Source organism: Schistocerca serialis, chromosome 12 (genome assembly GCF_023864345.2).
Source record: "Schistocerca serialis cubense isolate TAMUIC-IGC-003099 chromosome 12, iqSchSeri2.2, whole genome shotgun sequence".
In the NCBI taxonomy this organism is placed as follows: Eukaryota; Metazoa; Arthropoda; class Insecta; order Orthoptera; family Acrididae; genus Schistocerca; species Schistocerca serialis.
This window is the reverse complement of record NC_064649.1, coordinates 98,452,609-98,465,889: the sequence shown is the minus strand read 5'-3', so window position 1 is coordinate 98,465,889 and position 13,281 is coordinate 98,452,609.

Sequence of the window (13,281 nt, the reverse complement as noted above, 5' to 3'; positions counted from 1 at the left end):
ACGACGGTCCAATCCCGTCTCCGGCCATCCTGATTTAGGTTTTCCGTGATTTCCCTAAATCGTTTCAGGCAAATGCCGGGATGGTTCCTTTGAAAGGGCACGGCCGATTGCCTTCCCAATCCTTCCGTAACCGCCCGCATCTCGTGGTCGTGCGGTAGCGTTCTCGCTTCCCACGCCCGGGTTCCCGGGTTCAATTCCCGGCGGGGTCAGGGATTTTCTCTGCCTCGTGATGGCTGGGTGTTGTGTGCTGTCCTTAGGTTAGTTAGGTTTAAGCAGTTCTAAGTTCTAGGGGACTGATGACCACAGATGTTAAGTCCCATAGTGCTCAGAGCCATTTGAACCATTTTTTTGAACCATTTGAACCTTACGTAACCCGAGCTCGCGCTCCGTCCCTAATGACCTCGTTGTCGACGGGACGTTAAACACTAACCACCACCATCACCACCACCACCATCCGCCAACCAGAAGTAAGGTAACGCTTCAAGTAACGGTAATACTGGTTCTGTAGTGGATTGCAAAATCTGACGTTGCTGAAGCGTAATGTTTGGAAAGAGAACTTACTCGTCGATTTCAAGGAACGAAAATTGCAAACGGCATGTGACAAACATAAAAATCAGTTCGTCCGCCTAAATACTGCAAGGTTTCAGTCGTATTGTGACTTGTAGCGCGTGAGTACGTCATCAATACTGGCTACTGTGGGAAGCCTAACAAAAGATGGTCCCAAACAACAATCATTTAAATTTATTAGGGGACATTTTCCTTGGCGAACAGTCTACGCTCTGCAGTGGTCAACCAACGAAAACGTGTTACAGTTCCCTTAAAACACTATGTGGTTGTAGACCTCGTTTGCTGTGAGATGAAGTGTTACAGATCCCGATGAAGGCATTTGTCACAGAGGCCGAAACATATAATTTACAGCTGTTACGAAAATATGAGAGACTGCATCGCACATACTGAAAATTAATGAAAGAGCCACAGTTTGTATTACAAATCCAATTGCATACTAAATGATATCTTTTACAGGACTTCATGCTAAAATTACCGTTTCAGTGACTGCCAAAATAATTTTCTAAGGGGCTAGTTCGTTTTTGTTTTCACCTTTTTTATTAACCGTCCTACAGTTACCACTCTGAAAGTTACAATTATTGTTTCACATTCAAGAAGACTGCTACATAAAGGGGCGGGACAAAAGTATAGAAACACCGTGAAAAATGCTTGCTTGAACTAAAATGCAGAGGCTATCGAAACCTTCAAGGTCCAGCCGTCGTCAGAACACAGTTCTGTGTAGCTGTTAATGCATTATCTGTGAGCTAAGTGAATTATAACGTCGGCAAATAGCTGGCGTACGTATGGTGGGTGATACCATAACGAAGGTAGCCGAAATGTTTGGCGTTTCAAGAGGCACCGTATGGAAGATTTATACCTTATACAGGGAAAGCGAAAAAACATCAATGGCTACGTTACAATGCATTGCTGAGGATTGTGGTGAAAAGTGACAGGACTATAGTTAAAACGTCACTGCAGAACTGAATGTAGCATTGGAAAACACTGACAGCAGTAAAACAATACACAGATAGCTGGATAAACAGGGAATATCATGGCGAGCTGGAACTCCAAAACCATAGATCAGTGAGGCAAATGCCCCGAGCAGGAATATGTAGCACCGAAGCCATAAAACCTGGACTAAGAAGTAATGGAAGAATGTCATTCTGCTCGGATAAGTCTTGTTTCATACTTTTTCCAACTTTTGACTGATTTTTGGTGCCATGATTGGAAAACGACAGAGATTCGGAGGTGATTTGGGCAGCCACATCGTGGTACTCCATGGGCCGCATGATCACATTGCAATTTCATATTACTGCCAAGGTTTATGTGACCATTTCGGCTGATCAAGTCTATCCCATATTTGTTCCCCAGTGGTAGTACTGTATTCCAAGATGAGAGGAAGCCTGTTCACACGTTTTGTGAGCACGGGGATTAATTGTTGGATCTCCCATGGCGACCCCTGTCGCCAAATCTCAGTGTTACTGAGTCTTTGCTGTCTACTTTAAAGAGGAGGTTGCGTCATATCTATCCACCTCCATCGTCGTAAACTGAACTTGCTACTGTTTTGGAGGAAGAATGATGTAATATTCCCTTGAAAACCATAAAGGACTGCATTTATCAATTCCAAGACGAGTGGAATCTGTTTTGAATATTAACGGTTTTTTCTTACTGTATAAGGTAGTGTACTGCGTTCCGTTTCTGGTGTTTCCATATTTCTGTTCACGACCCATAGATTGCTTTTTGTCGCTGTTTCTGTTAGCTGTGGTTTTATTATGAGGAATATTTCAATTTCAGGCTATGTACGTGTGCTGACGCCCTCATAATAGAAGTTTCCTTCTTCTCTAACATCACAGGGGACTACATGGAAATCATCTTTGTGAGGAAGCAGGAGTTTAAACGTCAGCACAAAAACCGAAAAATTAAGCGATTCAACATTTTGGGACCTAGTTATCCTGCTGAAATCCCTGTCATATGGTTACAAAAATGGTTCAAATGGCTCTGAGCACTATGGGACTTAACATCTGAGGTCATCAGTCCCCTAGAACTTAGAACTACTTAAACCTAACCAACCTAAAGACATCACACACATTTATGTCCGAGACAGGATTCGAACCTGCGACCGTATCAGTCGCGCGGTTCCTGACTGAGCGCCTAGAACATATGGTTAGATTCTGACAATGAATTAAACTGATAACAATGAAAGATGGACGTGTTCTGGAGTGTACAACTGAATCAATCAAATCTGCTTTCGCTAAAGCTAACTGAAATTATTTGCGGGATATTGTATCGTATTATACGTTTTGAAATTGCTAAAGAATAGAGGCATTCACATTTGAGTTCGGAGGAAACATCGTCAACAAGCAAGCATCTAACGCCGAGTATATTCTAACTTTAATGAGAAACTTGGGACGGCATAAAAGTGTGTGAAACCTGCTAAGACAGTTGCTCCAGGACATCAATATGGCAGAGGTTTCTGGAGAAACCTTAAACCTGAAAGGGGCAGGCCTATAGGCTGTTTAGTTGCATGGCTTATTATGGAAAATGTATATCTTCTGTGTGTGTGTGTGTGTGTGTGTGTGTGTGTGTGTGTGTGTGTGTGTGTGCGCGCGAGCGCGCCCGCGCGGAAAAACACAGTTAATGCCCTCTACTTCAAACTGCCAGACCAGTGCTACATAATACGTGCCGTGTATCGCTACCGTAGTGATGAAAAAAACGGTATTACACTAATTACAGAGTCATCCTTCCAGATTTCTGTATTCTAACGGAATGGGGAGAAACAATGTTACATGGTTGAATAGGAACTAATCTCTAGCATGGACGTAAATGACACCTGTATTGCTAGTACCACTGAATGTACCAGGAGATCATTCTGAAAAATATTGAGCGCTTATTAAACATTTCGTAATGTCTGGGAGAGCTGATTAAGGTCGTTCGTTCTTTGGATTTTATAAACGATATTGCCTCTGACACTAAAAAAAGTAAGTAAATAGCAGGATTGTATTTGCTATTACCTCCAGCACATTGGCTGGAACCGAATGTAAGAAAAACGTTGATTGTGCTTCAGACTGTAGTGTCTGATCCGAAACAATAAGTTATGTTACTAAAAGTATCTAGACACACCTATGTAATGTGCCAGTGTTATATAACCATATTAGGAAGCAGAAATGGGTAAATATAAATAAAATAGTCTGTACGGGAAATGTGTGCTAAATTTTAAGCACTTTATGAAAACGATGAGACAAACCTGTGGCCCCAGTCTATCACATATTATTAATTGGCGCTGAAATATAAGTAATGTCGTCTGAAAAGTGACTTTCAGGTCGGTAAACTATTATGACGTATGCAACAACGGCATAATAATGTGAAAATTCATTCTAAGACTACCCCGTGATGTCTCATCAAGTGTACAAATGAATTCCATTACCGAATTTGCGTTTAAGGTTTATGCGTTTCGTCTAGCTTTCGTGAAGTCCACGAATTTGCAGCGCACGTCCAAAGTTGCGTATTCATTAGTTTCAACACTTATTTTTGTATCTATCCACACTTCTTGCCTGGGGTCTGTGTACTGAGTCACACTGCATCTGGTATTTATTTAATCTACTGCGAATGTCATTTTCAACCTGGTGGGTAACTTTACATTTCAAGAAGTTAAAACGGGAAACTGTTCTGGAACGAGACAATTTAGCGCTGTTTTGCAAAGTACTGCGTCGTTTCCCATAAAAACCTTCCTGTGACAAATTAAGGAGTGGTAACCGTCGCGCACATGATGCAGACAATGAACTGCCTGCAGAAACCGTCCGCACTCGCTCGTAAAATTATTGAATCGTGGTGATCACGGTGTCCGCCCAGTCGTGTATAATTCTATACTAATAACAAGGGGAGGCCGCCAATTGTGAAATTCAGATTCGATTCATACTGCGCATAATAAAAGCTCATGGGCAGAGGTGTAATGTGGCAAAGCACCAAGATGCACTTCTCAGCCGTTGTCGAGAAAATCGACAGTTAAAAGAAACCGTTGCGGTGAAATACTCTCTACGATTAATGGTTTTCTACAGCGTCATGGCGCAGCGGTAAGCTCTCGGGTTCGTAATCCGAAGGTCGCCGGATCGAATCTCGCGCCATGCAATATTTTTTTATTATTAGTTTTTTGCAATTCAAATATATATATATATATATATATATATATATATAAACTATCAATGAATTGCTTATGCATGTTGGTGAAGGCGGATCGCTCTCCAATTGTACCGCCTCCATTTTTCCGTTTGTTTAACAGGGTGTACCAAAGCCGTCACGTCCGCACTGATTTTCGAAGATGTTATAAGTTGCGCTAGGGATCGCATCTACCTTCTTTCGGAGTTAGCAGGCAACTACGCTGTTATGGGGCGGCTCGTTTCGGCCCATTCAACATCTGTCCTTCAAGTTTAACGAGCAAGTAACGGAGTTTATATTTCATACCTGCCACATCAAGTTTGTGTTCCTGGGGTCCTTATTCTAATTCGAACGTTTGACTTACGCTATACATATCCGTTTCTACGTCTTCCGTTAACTATACGTGGTTAACATTATGAAGACAATTAATAACATTTGTGAAATACAACTTTGTTTGCGGAAAACATAATGATGTTCGAAGTCGCTAGTTTTTCCACGACAGACGACTTTCAACAACTTATTATATGCATAATTGTTGCAACTGATTGCCAGGAATTATATATATATATATATATATATATATATATATATATATATATATATATGAATTACAAAAAACAAATACTAAAAAAAAAGTTGCATGGAGCGAGATTCGATCCGGTGACCTTCGGATTACGAACCCGAGCGCTTACCGCTGCACCACCACGCTGTAGAAAGTCACTAATCGTAGAGAGTATTTCACTGCAACGGTTTCTTGTAACTGTCAATTTTCTCGACAACGGCTGAGAAGTGCATCTTGGTGCTTTGCCACATTACACCTCTGGCCATGAGCTTTAGTTATGCGCAGTATGAATCGAATCTGAATTTCACAATTGGCGGCCTCCCCTTTGTAGCTAAAACGCACGCACAGTCCCTATTACCGGTTGCCTGCCTAACGCCTGTCAGGGGCTACAAAAATATGAGTATTTCATGTAATTAATGACCGAATTTAAAAGTTTCAAATGCTGTCGTAATCAACTGATTCAGAGGTATACTATCTTACGATGACGGTTTAACACAATAAGTTACGTATTACAGTTAGAAACAGGCAGCGTGACTCATGGCACGCAAGTAACCGAGACTATATTCATGCACTATTTCACAATCAGAGTACTTAGTGACTTCAAACAAACTTTGCACCTAACTTCAAACCTTTTCGAAACTACTTCTCACTGTCGGGAGTAATGTAAGAAAAAAGGCTATCGCTTACTATATTGTCGCTATTTACGCATGGTTAACGTCAAGTACTTAACGTACTAACTCATTTGTGAAGTAATCAGACGTCTGGAGCTCTTTTATTCACCTGAGTTCGATTCCTTGAAGCATTCACCCGGGAAGTTATGGGTCTTGTTCTATTTTTGTAAGTCCCTTGCCTTGGTCTTGAAATGTCAGTATAGATACTAAATGTGTGGGTGTTAAGGTACGTCATTGTCCCTCGTCTCTACAGGACTCCAGTCTTCTCTCTCCCTGTGTTTGTTGTTATTTTTGTTAAGTGTTAAGTGCTTGGGGTTCACCCGTTTTTCTACAATACTCTATGAAACCTGTCGGCCGATTCACTGTAAGGCTTTTCTCGTAGTCTTAAAATCTAGTGCGTTATCCATGTTGAACTCCCTCCTTTTTTCTAGGATTTGTCTTATAACAGTAATCACTACAGCACCTGCTCTTCCTAAATTCACTTTGCTCTTCTCATGCGCTGATATCCAACACTAAAGGACGAAACTAACTTTAGTACCATGTGCCACTGCGAAGTGACAACTCTATGAAACTTGGAGGATATCCAGAACTGCTACCGCGTAATACACAAGGCAACTGAAACAAGTTCAGTGAGACTGACAGAAGTGACAGTTTCAGTCAAAGACAGTAATTACATTGAAGTCACCGCAAATCATGATGGTCCCCTAGATATTCCAAAAGGCGGGACGCGGTTATTAATGTCATGCGTGATCATTATGGGCGGCAATGCATGTTCTGCAGCGTGTTCCAATGCTGGCCGCAAAGGTTGGTAAAGAGTTCTTCTGATAAGGCGTTACATTACTCCACCAGCGTGGTTGAGAACTGCTTGATGGTTGGTGCGTGTGGGCGTGCTGCGTAAGTCTCCTCAAAGCATCTCACACGTGCTCGATGGAATATAAATCGGGTGATGAGGCAGGTCAGTCCATTCTCCGAATACCCTCTCGTTCCTAAGGCTGCTCCACCTACACGGTCGCACATTGTCACCCAGAAGGCGCAAGTGGCAAAGGAGTACTGTTTTTCAGTAGCACTGTCTGGTGAGTGTGTCGAATACTAGAAAGGCCGCACGCTCATGTAACATTTTGCCTCCCCGTATCATAACACGTAGGCCGCTGTTGCGATCATTTTCGACAATGTTCCTGGGAGCATTACGGGCTCCGACCTCTCCCCATAGCCGGCCGCGGTGGCCGAGCGGTTCTAGGCGGTTCAGTCCGCGACCGTGCTGCTGCTACGGTCGCAGATTCGAATCCCGCCGCGGGCATGGATGTGTGTGATGTCCTTAGCTTAGTTCGGTTCAAGTAGTTCAAAGCCTAGGGGACTGATGACCTCCGATGTTAAGTCCCATAGTGCTCAGAGTCATTTGGACCATTTGAACCTCTCCCCATATCAGGGTACGTCCAGCATTTTAGAACATTATTCTTTAGGCGGTCGAGATGTTATGCTGGGGGGGAGGCATGATGTTGCATGAACGTACTGTCCTCCCAAACTATGAACACGATACACTCACAAGTCATCATTGTGACACTGCACCCCTTCCCCTAGTGCGTCTTTTCGGGGGTGCATTCAGATCTGACTTCATTTTTACGAATGGCAATGCGCCACCACATCGAACGACGCAAGTGGAGGACCTCTTGGAACGAGAGGATATTCGCCAAACGGACTGGCTTGACCATTTCCATTATCTAAATCCCACCGAGCATGTGTTGGGAGCGTTGGTGAGAGGCACTGACAACCATACAGCAGGTGCTAGCTCCACGCTAGTGGAGTAAAGGCCGCCCTATAATAACAACTCCTTTTCAACTATGTGACCATCGCGGAACCACGTTGCGGAGTATGCATTGCGTCCGTGCTGATCAGACACACTATTAAAAATCATGTCCCGCATTTTGTAATGTCTAGGGAACCATCATGAATCACGAGGACTTCTGCATAATTACTTTCTTTGATTGAAGTGCCATTGCTGTTCGTCCCATTTCGTATTTCACACAGTTGCCTTTCGTAATATGCTGCAGTATTCAAATTCCATCGAGATATATTATTTGTCATCACGCGAAAGTTACTTTCGTACTTAAGTTTCGTTCACCAGCGTACTATTTAGACCAATACAGAAGCTGGTGTATGGAGTTTTGCGGAGACGCCTCATTACCACGCAGCGGTGACCGGGTCAAACTGCGTGAATCAGACTCCTTTGGAGCGTCTCAGCTGCCACCTCCCACCAGATCTTGGCGCTGCCGTGCCAGCGGAGGGGAAGGAGGGCAGCGGTGTGAGGGAGGGGCGGTCGTGAGCGGTGGAGGGAGAAGGGGGCGTGGCCGGCCGGCGTGACGTCAGGCACAGTGGGGGGCGTGGCCACGGCGCACCGCGCCGGCGACTACTCGGAGCGTGGTTGCCCCGGAAACGGGCGGATCCTGCGGTGGGACGGGTCGTGTCCGTGGCGACGGTCGCTAGGCAACGCGTAACATCGCGCCGGCTATGCCAACAGAGGTAGACGGTGGCGTGTGCTCTCCGCAAACAGGACGAGTGCGCTGCCGCCGCGGCGAAATGAAAATCGCATCGGCGGCGGCGGCGAGGTGAGTGGCGGGGAGTGCTTGCGCACACAGTAGGTAACGCTCGTACATGGCTCGACGCTCTTTCTGCCCTGGCGAGTGGTCATTTGCGGCGTCGGACAATGGCTAACACCGGAAAAGGGCCAGTGAGGTGCGCGGGAGAGAGAGGTAGGGAGGAAGTGGGAGGGAGGAAGGGAGGGACAGAGGGGGAAGGAGGGTGCGTGGGAGGCACAGTAGGAGGCAAAGTGGGTGAGGGGAGGGCAGCGTCGGCGAGAGGCTGTCTCTGTGGGAGGCTTAACTCGATAACGGACGACATCGATACTGGTGGGGTTACCAGGTCAAGGCGTAGCTGCTTCCTGTACAGAAGTGGCGACAAAGCCACAGCAGACACACGGGCCGTCGCCACGCACAGTGAGAGAGGTGGGGGCCAGTGCAGAGCTTAAGCGTCCCGTCGACAACAGAGTGGTTAGAGACAAAGAGCCGAAGGAAATCGGCTGAGGCTTGCTCCAAGCAACCATCTGCATGTACGTCTAGATACAGGGTGACAATTATTGAACTGTATGAAATAAAATCGTCGTAACCTCTGAACAGTTTGCGTTAGAACGTTGAAACTGGACGGTAGCTACGCGGCGTGATGGGAATTGGTATGCGCTGTATGATTTGGTTTAGCGACGAATCTCACTTTCATTTGGATGGGTTCGTCAGTAACTGGCACATTTAGGGAACTCTCCATCCTCAACGGGTGACTGTGTCGTGTGCAGTGTCCAGTCAGGGAATAATCGTTGCGATATTCTTCGATGGCACGGTGACTACCGAACGGTGCGTGAAGGTTTTGAAAGATGATTTCGACTCCATTACCCAAAGCGACCCTGAATTCGACAAGATGTGGTTAATGCAAGACAGAGCTCGACCCCATCGAAGCAGGAGTGTGTTTGATGTCCTGGAGGAGCACTTTGGGGAATGAATCCTGGCTCTGGGTTACTGGCGTGGGCTACGATTGGCCGCCATTTTCTCCGAATCTGAACATATGCCACTAATTTTTGTGGGGCTACATTAAATGCAAGGTGTACAACAGTAACTCCAAAACCATTGTTGAGCTGTGAACAACCATTCAGGAGGTCATCGACAGCGTCGACGTTCCGGCACTTCAGCGGGTGACGCAGAATTTCGCTATTCGTTTGCGCTACATCATCGTCAACGATGGCAGGCATATCGAACATGTCGTATCCTAAATCCGAATATTTGTACTGACGTTTACATATTGAATAAAGTGTGTGCACGCCGTAGTTTGTAATTAATTTACATTGTCTTATATAGTTAAATAATTGTCGACCATGCACATACTCCTCAAGCAACAGAATGGTGCATGGCGGAGGGTGCCTTGTCCCATTACCCACCATTCCCGGGCCTACCGTTGTGGCCGAGCGATTCTAGGCGCTTCATCAGGAGCCGCGCGACTGCTACGATCGCAGGTTCGAACCCTACCTCGGTCATGGATGTGTGTGACGTCCTTAGGTTAGTTAGGTTTAAGTAGTTCTAAGTTCTAGGGGACTGATGACCTCAGATGTTAAGTCCCATAGCGCTCAGAGCCATCTGAACCATTTGAAACACCATTCCCTTTGCTGCTCCACTCGGAAATAGAGAGAGTGGAAAGTGACTGACTGCATGCCTCCATACAAACTGTAATTTCTCCGATCGTATCTTCCTAGTCCTGACGTGGAATGTACTTTGGTGGCAGTAGAATCGTTATGTACGCAGGTTCAAATGGCGCTTCTCGAAATTTTCTCGATAGTGTTCCTCGAGAATAAGATCTCCTCCTCTCCAGCTATTCCCATTAGAGTTCCCGAAGCATCTCCGCAACACTTACGTGTTGTTCCATCCTACGGGTAACAGATCTAGCAGCCCACCTCTGAACTACTTCGATCGCTTACTTCAAATCTTACGCCGTGGGGATCCCAAACACTGTGGCTGTACTCAACAATGGATCGTATTAGCGTTCTATATTCAGCTCCGACGACGAGGTGAAAGAAGAGGTACATAACTTTTTGAGCAGCATGGCGGTGAGCTGGTATGACATGGGCATACAAAAACTGCTACAGTGTCTACAAAAATTCATCGACAGAAATGGTGATTATGTAGGAAAATAGCTAAATGTTCAAGCTGTAAACTAATGTAAACCATTGTAGAAATAAACAGGTCTATGTACTTACAAAAAAAAGTAGGTGACCTTACTTTTGGGATTACCCTCGTAGATCACCTACACTTTTCTGTAACTATCCCAGTGAACAGAAGTCGACCCTTCGCCTTTCCACTAACCAACCTAATATGCGCCTACCATTTCATGTCGTTCTAAACGTTACGCATAGCTATTAAATCGACGTGACTGTAACAAACGCACATCGTTAATACCCAGTTCCATTATCACAGAATCGTGTTTGCTACTCATCTGTATAAACCTACGTTATACACATTCACAACGAGCTGTCATTCATCACATCAAACAGAAACGCCATCCACGTCACTCTGTATCCTCCTCCACTTACTCCACGACGGCACTTCCCTGGACACTACAGCGTCATCAGAAAACAGTCGCAAATTACTGCTCGTCCTGTGCTTCACACCGTTTACGTATATAGGACAACAGCGGTCCGAACATATGCTCATGGGGCACTCCTGACGTTACAACACTCTTAGTCGAGAACAACGTACTGTGTTTTATCACTTAAGAAGTTCATGTGCCTGAGAACCTGTTCCCATACTGGATCCTTTGACAGAGCTCTCGTTAACAATCAAACGTATTTCTCATATTAGGTTTCATCTAGTCAAACACGCCTATACACATAACAAAAAGTTTTTGGAATTCAACCTTTCTTCTGCAGCAGACGCTGTTTGTGTATGCGGTTAAGGTTAGCTGACTGGGGGTGGGGAGGGGGGGGGGGGGCGGTGGACCAAACAGCGAAGTCATCGGTACCATCGGATTAGGGAAGGAAGTCTGCCGTGCCCTTTGCCCTTTCAAAGGAACCATCCCGGCATTTGCCTGAAGCGATTTACGGAAATCTCGGAAAAACTAAATCAGGATAGCCGGACACGAGTTTGAACTGTCGTCCACCCGAATTCGATGTTCAGATGTGTGTGAAATCTTATGGGACTTAACTGCTAAGGTCATCAGTCCCTACCCGAATTCGAGTCCAGTGTGATAACCACTGCGCCACCTCGCTCGGCACAAATGCAGATAAATTATGTGTTTAAAGCAGAACGTGAAAACAAGGTACTGGTCCGAACAACGGTTTAAAATGAGAGAGAAATAAGCACATCAAAATCTGTTGAAGGAATTGGTACTGCCTGAAACTGATGATTACACGGTACAGACAAACAGAATCAGTTATTAAAACTTGTATAGATTTATTTCTCCATCACGCTGGCAAAGAAGACAAGTATCGAAAAATTTATTCTCTTGTATATGCTCTTCATAGAAATTCCACAACGTGAGAACATACAGCCTACATAGTGCGTGGCAGACCCGGAGACCAGCGTAATATATGGGTGGTAAGGAAATGACATAACTGTCATTTTTTTATCCTGTTCGTAATTTCCATATTTGTGGATACTCACGACATAGTGGCATCAGTTGTAATTGTATTATTGTTCACTAAACATATGCGGTGAAACACTGATATAAACATCGTTCGCCATCTTGTCCAATCTTTGTCAATGAAAATTTCTGTGAAACACGTTCTATGTTTGGCGAAAAGGCCATACAGCACTCCACGCGCCGCTCAAATATTTGATAAGCATTGTCAAATTTGACAAACTGTTTGATAGTATACGAGGCAGTTAACAATCTGCAATGGGGCAATTTGACTAACGTATTCCGGAAATCAAAGATGGTGAAAGCTACTTGTTACCCGTTATCCACGGCTTCCGGGACATCGTGGCAGGAACGAGCTAAGTTTCACCCTGATTTCTGGAGAGAAGATTTTCTCTTTAAAGGAAGCTTACTACACTTACAAAAGCAAAACGAGGATAATGGAATGTAGTCGAGTTAAGTCGGGTGATGCTGAGGGTATTAGATTAGGAAATGAGACACTTAAAGTAGTAAAGGAGTTTTGCTATTTGGGGAGCAAAATAACTGATGATGGACGAAGTAGAGAGGATATAAAATGTAGACTGGCAATGGCAAGGAAAACGTTTCTGAAGAAGAGAAATTTGTTAACATCGAGTATAGATTTAAGTGTCAGGAAGTTATTTCTGAAAGTATTTGTATGGAGTGTAGCCATGTATGGAAGTGAAACATGGACGGTAAATAGTTTGGACAAGAAGAGAATAGAAGCTTTTGAGATGTGGTGCTACAGAAGAATGCTGAAGATTAGATGGGTAGATCACATAACTAATGAGGAAGTATTGAATAGGATTGGGAAGAAGAGAAGTTTGTGGCAGAACTTGACCAGAAGAAGGGATCGGTTGGTAGGACATGTTCTGAGGCATCAAGGGATCACCAATTTAGTATAGGAGGGCAGCGTGGAGGGTAAAAATCATAGGGGGAGACCAAGAGATGAATACACTAAGCAGATTCAGAAGGATGTAGGTTGCAGTAGGTACTGGGAGATGAAGAAGCTTGCACAGGATAGAGTAGCATGGAGAGCTGCATCAAACCAGTCTCAGGACTCAAGACCACAACAACAAGAACTACACTGTTTTCCAAAAAGCAATAAACTCCTATTTCCCCGTCCTGCACATAATTCATGGTATAATCACACGAACTGTCAATAGA